Raw genomic sequence first — 12,395 nt, 5'->3', positions numbered from 1 at the left:
CCTCTGCAGCCAGCTTCCCTGCTCCGTTACCTGGGAGCTCTGCCACACTCAGGCACCCCCGGTCTTTCTGTGACCCCGAGGGTCCTGAGACCTCACTGTCCCGGAGGGTTCCACCCCCCGCTTAGCCACCCGAGTGACGTCCCTCAGCGGAGCAGACTTTTAAAAGTTCCGATTTTGTGCTCCGCGGCTCTATCACTTGCCAGAAGCGGCCGATGGAGGCCCCTCCCCCGCCGTCTATCCTCCCGAATATCGCCTCAGATTCACTTCTCCGCACGTCCTACCTTCCAGAAAGTGGACGCTTTTCTGTTCAGAGAGTTGTTGGCTATTCTTTTCTTCGATCTCCTGTTGAGTTTGTAGGTGTTCAGAATGGTTTGATCCCTATCCAGCTGAATTCCTGAGAGGAGACGAAATCCAGGTCTCCTACTCCTCCGCCATCTTGCTCCGCCCCCACCCCAATCTTAGTATATTCTTAACACAAGTTTAACATTTTGAAAGCTATATGTATTGCTGCAAAAAAGTGTGAGGCTGAGAAATAACAACCTTGGTTGGCTACAGGTTCAGCTCTAATCTTACTCACTGTTGCTTAAATTTGAAACATCAATAGAAACATTAATAGACTAATAACCCATATTTCTTTTTTATTTCTCAGGACTGTACAGTACTTATATACAAATTGTCCAACTTGTTCTAAGAGGGGAAAGTGTTTTCTTTACACTTCTAATTTCAAAATTTGAAGATTTCTTTATTTACTGGATAGAGTCTGAAATGAAATTGAGGTCTATTCTTTTTCTTTCCTTTTTTTTAAAGAAACTGTTTATTTTCTGTCAACCTTATTTCCATTTTGTTTGCCTCTGTGGAAGAGCAGCTTAAGACCACTCAGTGGTTGGTTCCCACCCATTCAGTGGCCAGAGCAGTGGGAGCTGCAGACCAGTCTTCAGTGGCAGGCTGAGCACTCCAGTCTGCAGTAGGCAACTGCTGAATAGGCACAGAGGTTACATGCATGCCTTCAGACCTGTCTTCAGGTAGCAGTGAACTCAGGAGCTGGAGTAGTCCATTCATCCTGAAATTCCTCTTTGGTCACAACATTTTCAGCAGTGGGCTGCTCTTCCTTTTCAATCTCTTCAGGATCTCTATAGAAGTAGAGCTCAGGCATGACCTCCCATGGGTGTTCATGGGAAATGGTGCCAGGCACGAGCGAACTTCTCAGGCCAGCATCAATATCAGACCCATTGAGTGAGCTCCCTTGTTGTTGCAAGGGATGGCAATGTCCACACAGCACAGAAGAGAGCCTGTGTTACACAGAGCGATGGTAGGCATGTTAACAGAAAACACCCCTGTGAGAGGCTGGTGGTCAGCCCTGGGATCAGTAACCACCAGAAGTCTCGGCTCTCAGAAGGCTGCCTGGTTCTGGGTAGTGAAGGTTCCAGAAGTGAAGCAGCTAGCAATGGGAGTGGCTCCAGTAGCAGCAGCAAACTTTAGCACACCTGGCCAATATTCCTGGATGACATGACGTTGACATCAGCTGGGTTTCCAACAGCAACAATGGCATGAGCTGCCAGCAGAAGCTTCTTCTACATTGTCTTTAGATTTATGATGCAGGTACCACCACTTCTCCTTTTGTAGATGTACTATTCCTTTTGGAAGTCAAGGTTCATGCCACCTAAGTGGGTTCCTGCTGCAAGTAATTTGAGGACATCCTCCTCCTTCATTTGCAGGACATCAAGGACTCCAGACATTGTGAAGGTTGTAACTTAAAGTTACAACAGGAATGCAGAACAATGCTGTATGGACCCCTCCCTGGGTGGCACAGAAAGGTCACGTGTATTATGGATTTCTGTACATTGTAAATGGTATTTAATCACATTCATTTTTTTGAAGGGGAATATCATCCAGTTTATTTCTCTGATGTGTAGGACACTACATGAGAATAAATAATAGCTCTTTGAGTGGAGAATGAATAGATGGATGTATTTACAGGTTTGCTTACAACAGACATTCTAGAGTCACAAAGAACCAATTTTCTTACTATTTATTTCATATTACTGTCATATTTTAAAATTCCTAAAATGGCTTCCATTAGCATATTACATTAAAGTAAGAGAAAGAAAAGGAGTCATAATCTTTAAAGATTTTTCTAAAGATATCCACAGGAGAATTATTTCTCAATTTCTACTCACTCCCCCAAATTCCAGATACTCATATTTCAAGCACTTACTATACCCTAGATATTTTAAAAAGTTATTTCATTTAATCCTCAAAGCAACTGAGTATGTTGTACAAAAACTTTGTTGTTGTTGTTGTTGAGAAGGAGGGAATTTAGCCAAATCACAAATCACATGACAGGTAAGTGGCATAGACCAAATTAAACTTCAGAGTCATTTTATTACAAACTGTGTAAGGCTATTTTCATTTTCCTCAACTATCCTTCTCTTTCTTCCCTCTATTTTTTAAAATTGTGAAATAATCTCCAATTTTGGATTGGTAATCTCTACAAATTTGCTAAATCATTTGTCTTTTAAAATCATGAGAAAGATAAGAAAGAGACAATTAAGACTGCAAAGGAATATGGATAGAGTTAAATTGGATTATAATAAATTTGCACATCAATCTTGGCACATTGACAAAGGACATGATTCCTTGTCATTATTCAGGTCTCTGGTTAAATGTCACCTTCCTTAGAGTCTTTTTTGGATTATTCCATGCAACACATATCCCCTCACTCTGTCTTCACTAAATATATTTATATTCTTTATAATATTACTAATATTTGAAATGTTATTATTGACATGTTTGTTTACTGTCTGCTTGCCCTCCAAAAAGTAGCTCTTGAGGGATTGGTCTTTGTCTCTTTTGTTCACCATCATTTCTCCAGTGCCTTGGACAATATTTGATAGAATTAAGTTGGACCAGTAATACCTGTTTAATTATCATTAAATGAATGATTAATTACTTACTTTCAGAATCAAACTATGTTTTTTAGGGAAGCTGCATAAGGTCTCTGTGGTGGTTTTCCCATTTATTAAAAAAAATAACTACCTCACAATGAGTTATAAGCATTACATAAAATAAAGTGAAATAATGTGAACTATAGTATTTGTCCCTTAGGAGAGACCCTCAAAAAGTATTTGTTGCTATGGTCACATAAAATATTTACTTGATAGAACAATTCAGTGAAATAGATAATTTATTTATGAAATACATGCACATTTATGCACAAACTTAAAAAGTGGAGAAATTAAGGATAAAAAAAGGCAAGTTAGTTGTTGATAATTATATAGTCAAAAAAGTGATTGCATTTTAATCTTGAACCCATATTTTTTTTTTTAAGATTTTATTTATTTATTTATTTGACTGAGCGAGACACAGCGAGAGAGGGAACACAAACAGGGGGAGTGGGAGAGGAAGAAGCAGGCTCCCCACCAAGCAGGGAGCCTGATGCGGGGCTTGATCCCAGGACCCTTGGATCATGACCTGAGCTGAAGGCAGATGCTTAACAACTGAGTCACCCAGGTGCCCCTTGAACCCATATTTCTTACTTTAATCTCTCAACTTGCTTGCTGAGGCATGGGGGTGACTAGAGACTCTATTTATACACAAACTTTTTGGAAAAGGTAGTAGATAATACAAATGAGTATGGAATTCTGTTAAACTCACTAGTTCATTTCACTTTAAACAGCCAATAGTCATTAAGCAGAATGGATTTAAAGTAATGACCTAGAAATCAAAGGCAGTGTATAACCTATTACAAATCTCTTGAGCCATCCAACAATTTTTAAACACTCTTTTGATTTTGAAGTTGCTATGTCATAAAATAACATTTTGGAAATTGAAGAGGAAAATGATGTAGAGTGTATGTACGCTCTGAAACTTAAATTTCACTATTTCACTGTAATTACCAGAGAGGAGCAATGGTAACTTAGTAAAATCCAATTACATTTTTTTTTTTTCAGCCAGGGGATCAGAGAGAGTGAAGTTGCAGAGAGAAAATGGTTTGTGTTTTCCCTATAACTAAAATTTTCCTCTTTCCATATCCTATTTAGATCCTTCTCTATTTTTCAGTGCTATGTGTATCATTACAGTTGATTACCAATTAACATGTAAGTAATTGTATGATGATGATAATACTGTGGCTGTCCCTCTCTTTCTCAGGAAGCCCTGCAGATAAATTATAAGCGATCGATTCCTGTTGAAGTGAATAGATGGCCTAGTTTTGCTGCAATATTCAAGTTCTTTTCCTCCACAGTCAATTCCCAGTGTCCTAGTGATTTATCTACCTTTGCTAAATTTCGTGTTCATGTTCTTTTTACCAGTGGCATGGAATTTTAATTAGCATTTGATAAAATGTATAAGGATACTTTCTAAACTAGGAATGGAGAAAAACTACATTTTTTTTCTACCTCTACATGTCAAGATTTCTGCAAGCTAGTAGAAGCTAAAAGGCAATAATAGTTTGTGCATTTTTAACTAATGATATATAGGGCTTAATATGTGACAGTGCCTTGGTTATATCCTGGGAAATTCTAAGTTCTGTTAGGTTTCTTGGTGTAATACAATGTGTTCAGGAACAATTGAACGTCTGTTTATCATTATTTCTACCATTTTATTTTAAAATAATTTTAAACTTAGATAAAATTTACAAAAATTGTATATATAACTGAATTTTTTCAGACTTATTAATTTTCAACTCTTGCCCACATTTGCTTTACCTTCTCTATAAGAAATCATATAATAGTTTTATAAACCCACAATACTTCAGCATGCATTTCCTAAGACCAAATTATTTAATCACCTAGCCATAATCCATAATACAGTAATCAAATTCAAGAAATGTACCATCAATATACCTTTAGCATACTTTGCATTGCATATTCCAATTTCATCAACTGTCACAGTGATATGCTTTATAGCTATTTATTTTCTAGCATAAGATTTGGTCTAGGATCAGAAATTGTATTTAGCTATCATGTCTATTTAATTTCCTTCAACCTGGAGCAGTTCCTTATGTTTTCTTCCTTTCATGTCATTAAAGAATATAACCAGTAATTTTATAGAATACCCTCAACTTGGGTATTACTTTCTCCCTATAAATAGATTCAGGTATGCATTATGGGCTGGGACACTACATAAGTGATGCTATATATTTTTCAGAATACCATACCCAGTAGCATATAATTTTTGTTTGTCTTGTATTGATGATGTTAATTTTGATAGCTTGGTGAATTAATTATCTATTTTTGCCTAACAGTGGGGCACAAAATTAGCAGTTTAAAGAATACACAACTTTACTGTATGACAGTTTCACTGGGTCAGAGAAATGGGGTGGCTCATGTGGGTGTTCTATTTCATAACCAAGATGGCAAACACAGTTGAGGTTGTGGTATCTTTTCAAGGCTCAACTACAAAAGGATCTGCTTTAAATCTCACATGATTCTAGGCAGAATTTGGACCCTTGCAGGCCATAGGACTGACAGCCTTAGTTCCTTCGGCCTATGCATCCCTCAATTCCATGGGCCTCTCAATAGGGCAGCTCAGAATATAGCAGCTTGCTTCATCAAAACCAGCAGGGGAGAAAGGCTACTAGCAAGATGGGTTACAAACTTACGTAGTATTATCTTGCAAGTGGCATCTCATTATCTTTGCTGTATTCTATTAAATTAAGTAGCAGGTCTTGCCCATATTCAACAAAATGAGTTTATAGTAGGCATGACTACCAGAAGGAGGGATCCTTCTAAGAGTCTGCCCTCCCCACTGTAAGACTTACTATGGTATTTTCTGATTCCTTCACCACTTAGTTACCGTTTTTCATTTTGTCATTTATACATTTATAAGGGGGGTATTTGAGATTATGTAATATACTATTCCACAATAACCCCTCCATTCCATAGTTTTAGTACCCATCAATAATTATTACCAGAATGTAATTTACTACATTAGTTCTGAAATAGTACTTTTCTAATTCATAATCCATTCTATATTTATTAGCATTCTATTATCAAGAAAGGATTTGTTCTATCACATATTTGTCTATTATAATCAATATGTGTCATTTTTCTCTGTCTTTAATATTTTCCCTTTATTTGATTTTTAGGTATTTAATTATGATGTCCCTTTATGTGATTTTCTGTATTCTAAATTCGTTGTGGTTTCTTGAACTGCTTGAGTTTGCCCATGTATAATTTTCTTCAAATTTGGAAAATTCTGGCCATCATTTTATTTCAATGTTTTTTCTGTCCCCCACCTCCAGCATCAGTGGCTCTAATTAAATTTATGTTAGGCTATTGGAATAAAAGGATTAAAATATGACAGCATATACCTAAAACATGGGGAAGAGAGGGGTAAAGAATGAGTTCAAGCTTAAATGATCATCAACTTAATGTAAACTGTTATATGCAGAAGAGGTTATATACAAACTTAATAATAACCATATATTGAAAACCACTAATAAGTGTACAAAGAATATAGACAAAGAAATCTAAATATATCACTAAAGAAAATCAGCAAACCATAAAAGAGAGAAAGACAAGAAAGGATAAGAAAAAAAATCTTCAGAAACAACCACAAAACAAATAATAAAATGACAAGAATTACATACCTATCAATAATTACTTTGAATATAAATGGACTAAATGCTCTAATCAAAAGACATAGGGTGACAGAATGAATTAAAAACAAGACCCATCTGTATGCTGGCTTAAAGAGACTCATTTTAGACCTAATGACACCTGCAGATTGAAAGTGAGGGTATGGAGAAACATCTATAATGTAAATGGATGTCAAATATAAGCTGGAGTAGCAATACTTCTATCAGACAAAGTAGACTTTAAAATAAAGACTGTAACAAGAGACAAAGAAGGACACTATATAATCATAAAGGGGACAATCCAACAGTAAGATATAACAATTGTAACTATGCACCCAACATGGAAGCACCAAAATACATAAAACAGTTAAAAACAAACATACAGGATCTAACCAATAATAATACAATAACAGTAGGGGACTTTAACACCTCACTTATATCAATGGACAGATCACATAAACAGAAAATGAACAAGAAACAAAACCTTTGAATGAAACACTGGAACAGAATGACTTAACAGATATATTCAGAGCATTCCATCCTAAAACAGCAGAATACACATTCTTTTCAAATGCAGATGGAAAATTCTCCAAAACAGATCACATAATAGCCCACAAAATAAGCCTCAACCAATTCAAGAAGATCAAATCATACTATGCATATTTTCTGACCACAATGCTATGAAACTAGAAGTCAAGCACCAAAATAAATAAATAAATAAAAATAAAACAAAACCTCTCCCCACAAAACTGGGAAGACCACAGATACATGGAGGTTAAATAACATGCTATTAAAGAATGAATGGGTCAAGCAGGAAATAAGAGAAGGAATTAAGAAGAAATTAAATTAGAGAAGAAATTATGAAAATGAAAACATAACAGTCCAAAACCTCTGGGATGCAGCAAAAGTGGTTCGAAGAGGGAAGTTGATAGCAATACAGACCTACCTCAAGAAGCAGGAAAAATCTCAAATAAACAACTTAACTTTACACCTAAAGGAGCTAGAAAAAGAACAATAAACCAAATCCAAAACCAGCAGAAGAATGGAAATAATATAAGTTAGAGCAGAAATAAGTGATACAGAAACTAAAAAAGCCCAATAGAACAATGAAACCAGGAGGGGTTCTTCAGGAAAAAAAAATCAATAAAATTGATAAACCTCTAGGGAGACTTATCAGGAAAAAAGAGAAAGGATTCAAATAAATAAAATCACAAATGAGAGAGGAGAAATGAGCAACACCACAGAAATACAAACTATTATGAGAGAATATTGTGAAAAACTACATGCCAACAAATTGGACAACCTGGAAGAAATGTATAAATTCCTAGAAACATATAAACTACTAAAACTGAAACAGGAAGAAATGAAAACTTGAAGAGACCTATAACCAGCAAAGAAATTGAATCAGTAACCAAAAAACTCCCCAAAAATGAAAGTCCAGGACCAAATGGCTTCACAGGTAAATTCTACCAAACGTTAAAAAAAGAGATAAACTTACTCTTCTCAAACTATTAAAAAAAAATTAGAAAAGGCAGGAATACTTCAAAATTCATTCTATGAGGCCAGAATTACCCTGATACCAAAATCAGATGGAGACTCTACTAAAAAAACTATAGGCCAATATCCCTGATGAACATGGATGCAAAAATACTCAATAAAATACTAGCAAGCCAAATCCAACAATACATTAAAAAAAAATCATTCACCATGATCAAGTGTGATTTATTTCTGAGAGGTCAACTGCCAAACACTGATGAAAGAAGCTGAAGACAGCACAAAGAAATGGAAAGACATTCCATGCTCATGGATTGAAAGAACAAATATTGTTAAAATGTTTATACTACCCAAAGCAATCTACACATCTAATGCAATCCCTATCAAAATACCACCAGCATTTTTCACAACACCAGAACAAACAATCCTAAAATTTGTATGGAACCACAAAAGACTGAATAGTCAAAGCTATCTTGAAAAAGCAAAGCAAAGCTGGAGGCATCACAATTCTGGACTTCAAGTTATATTACAGAACTGTGGTAATCAAAACAATATAGTAATGGTACAAAAATAGACACACAGATCAACAGAACAGAATAAAAGCCCAGAAATGAACCCACATATACATGGTCAGTTAATCTTCAACAAAGCGGGAAAGGATATCCAATGGGAAAAAGACAGTCTCTTCAACAAATGGTGTTGGGAAAACTGGACAGGTATGTGCAAAAGAATGAAACTGGATTACTTTCTTATGCCATACACAAAAATAAATTCAAAATGGATTAAAGACCTAACTATGAGACCTGAAACCATAAAAATCCTAGAAGAGAACACAGAGTAACTTCTTTGACAACGGCTATAGGAACTTTTTTTCTAGATATGTCTTCAGAGGCAAGGGAAATAAAAGCAAAAATAAACTTTTGGGACTACATCAGAATAAGAAGTTTCTGCACAGTGAAGGAAACAATCAACAAAACTAAAAGGCAACCTACGGAATGGGAGAAAATATTTGCAAATGACATATTTGATAAAGGGCTAGTATCCAAAATATATAAAGAACTTATAAAGCTCAGGGCACCTGGATGGCTCAGTCAGTTAAGCATCTACCTTCAGCGCAGGTCATGGGGATTGAACCTCTCACTGGACTCCCTGCTCAGTGGGGAGCCTGCTTCTACCTCTGCCCCTGCTCCCCCACTCTTGCTCTCTTTCTCTTGCTCTCTCTCTCTCTGTTACTCTTAAATAAATAAAATCTTAAAAAAAAAGAACTTATAAAGCTCAACACCCCAAAAATGAATAATCCAATTAAAAAATAGGCAGATGACAGAATAGACATTTTTCCAAAGAAGACATCCAGATGGCCAACAGACACATGAAAAGATGCTCAACATCACTGATCATCAGGGAAATACAAATCAAAACTACAATGAGGTATCTCCTCACACCTGTCAGAATGGCTAAAATCAACAACACAAGAAACAACAGGTGTTGGCAAGGATGTGGAGAGAGGAGAACCCTCTTGCACTGTTGGTGGGAATGCAAAATGGTGTAGGCACTGTGGAAAACAGTATAGAGGTTCCTCACAAAGTTAAAAATAGAACTACCTTGTGATCCTGCAACCACACTATTGGGTATTACTCAAAGAATACAGAAACACTAATTCAAAGGGATACATATACCCCTTTGTTTATAATAGCATTATTTGCAATGCCAACCTATGGAGGCAGCCCAAACATCCATTGACTGATGAACTGTTAAAGAAGTGGTGTATGTATGTATACACACACACACACACACACACACAATGGAATATTATTCAGCCATAAAAAGGAATGAAATCTTTTTGTTTGCAAGGACATGGATGGAGCTAGAGAGTATAGTGCTAAGCAAAATAAGGTAGAGAAAGACAAATACCATGTCATTTCACTCATATGTGCAATTTAAGAAACAAAACAAATGATCATAGAGGGAAAAAAAGAGAAAGGCAAACCAAGAAACAGACTCTTAACTATGGAGAACAAACTAATGGTTACCAGAGGAGAGGTGAGTGGGGGGAATGGGTTAAATAGGTGATAGAGATTAAGGAGGTCATTTGTTATGATGAGCACAGCATGATGTATGGAAGTGCTGAATTACTGTATTGTATGCTGAAACTATTACACTATATGTTAACCAACTGTAATTAAAATGAAAACTTAAAAAATTACATTAGGCTATTTGATATTGATCTACACTTTACTGAGCCTTTGTCTATTATTTTGAATTTTTTTCTCTTATTGCATTTTGTATATTTTTCAAGTATACTGGTATTTTCTTCTGCTCTTTCAAATATACTATTTATCCTTTCCAGTGTGTTTTTCTTTTCAGCTATTGTATTTTTGATCTCCAGCATTCTACTTGAGTTTTTGATATATTTTTTTCTCATTATATTTAATCTTTTCTCTGTGTTTATTAAACAAAGGGAATATATTTATAGTAGATCTGAAGACTCTGCTCCATTACCCATGCATTACGAAGTCTTTCCATTCTGGCAGGTGGAAACACAAACTAATCTCTGTGAATAATGCGAGTATGTTAGTATATTGCCCTCCAGTGCTTCTTTCCTTTTTCTCACGTAGTTTCCTCTCACACATGTGCAGATTAGTTTTCAATCAAAAAGTCGAGGAGAACCTTCTTAGATCTCTGAAGATCTCCAGAAAAATACCTCTCATAAGACAGACTCCTTCACAAATTCTAGCTACCATGCCTTTTCCAAATGATAATCTTTATCATGTCTATCAGTAAGGTCATTGGTTCTCTTTGGATTACCACTCCCTGCCCTGAACCTGAAAACTCTTCAGGTAGTATGTTGGGATACACCCGAGACTCAGATAATTTGTTTTTCTTCTTTTGGTTACCACACTGCTACTGTTTAAGGCCAGAAGAAAATAAGTGCTGTTCTTCTGACAAAATCATGGCCATAAATACAAATCCTGGTACAATGTCTTTGTGTGTGTGTGTTATACTCATTTAATGTTTTAATTTATTCCATAATAATGATCAGTATTTATTGAGCCAAGCACTTTTCTAACATTTCAGATGTATAAACACTTTTGGTCCTTTCAACATCCCCATGAAATAAGCACTATTTTAAAATATTTATTTATTTTTATTGAGATACAATTGACTTATGACATTATTTTAGTATTATCTCATGGCACCATCTCTTAATGTGATTTATTTGTTAATATTTTATTTTTGGAATATTACGTCAATATTCATAAGTAATATCAATCTGTTGTTTTTGTATTATCTTTGTCAGGTTTATTTATCAATTTAATATTTGATTCATTAAATGAATTTGGAGTTTTTTCATTTTTTTAATGCTCTGAAGTTATATAGAATTAATACTCTCTATTTTTCAAAGATTTGTTGAATTTCCTTGTACAACTATCTATTACTAGTGCCTTTTAGGTGGGATGTTGTCTTGATAACTTTCTATATGCCCATATATGTGTAAACTGGTCTCTTTAATTCTTTAATCTGCTATAATTCATTTTGGTAAACTGTATTTGGCTAAGAAATTATCTAGTTCTTTTAGGTTTTCATATTTACTTGTATAGAGATGTACCAAGTCATAACTTCAGATTTTTAAAATTTCTTATGTATAGGTATTTATTTCCCATTTTTCATTTCTTATTTTCTACATTGGTGCTGTCTTCCTTTTTAGTTAATCAAATTTGTCAACTGATTTGTCAACTCTATTCAAAGAACCAAGATTTCATTTATTAATATGATCTACTATTTTTTCTGTTATCTACAATTTACTAGTTTTTCATTGTGTTTCTTCTGGATTGCGCTGTTGATCATTTTCTAGCATTTTCAGTCAGGAACTTATGATTACTGCTTAAAATATATGCCATGGATTTGATATGTATCATTTTCATCATTATTTTTCAGAAATTCTTCATTTATTATTTTATCTTCATTTGGTATTGTTTAATAAAAGCTTTTATTTTTCATTTTTTAAATTAACTTAGATATTGACAAATTATTTTTAAATTTAAATTTAATTTCTAGTTTATCCTATTATGATCAGAGTGTGTTGTTAATTGTTCTATTTTATGGAATTTATTTTTTGTGTGACCTAATATATGATCAGTTTTTTATAACTGTGACAGATCCTTGAAAAGAACACATATATTTGCCATTATCAGGGTATACTATTTAATATATATCTATAAGATCTCCCTTAGATCTTATTTATTCTGACTTTTTAATCTCTTGACATATCTTGCACTAAGAAGTTACATCAGAATATCAGAGTATTTCTTTTTCTTCTTCC

At 34.7% G+C, this 12,395-nt stretch overlaps 1 pseudogene; it reads right to left on the bottom strand.

Annotated features, from left to right (window-relative positions):
• Positions 1-866: 866 nt before the first annotated feature.
• LOC123849404 (small ribosomal subunit protein uS2-like) lies at positions 867-1,736 on the bottom strand (annotated as a pseudogene).
• Positions 1,737-12,395: the final 10,659 nt, after the last annotated feature.

Source organism: Mirounga angustirostris, unplaced genomic scaffold (genome assembly GCF_029215605.1).
Source record: "Mirounga angustirostris isolate CCGP_5_RB_7025 unplaced genomic scaffold, mMirAng1.0.hap1 SCAF_15, whole genome shotgun sequence".
Lineage (NCBI taxonomy): Eukaryota > Metazoa > Chordata > Mammalia > Carnivora > Phocidae > Mirounga > Mirounga angustirostris.
The sequence above is the reverse complement of the archived record's forward strand: the minus strand, read 5'-3'. Positions and strand labels throughout refer to the sequence as shown.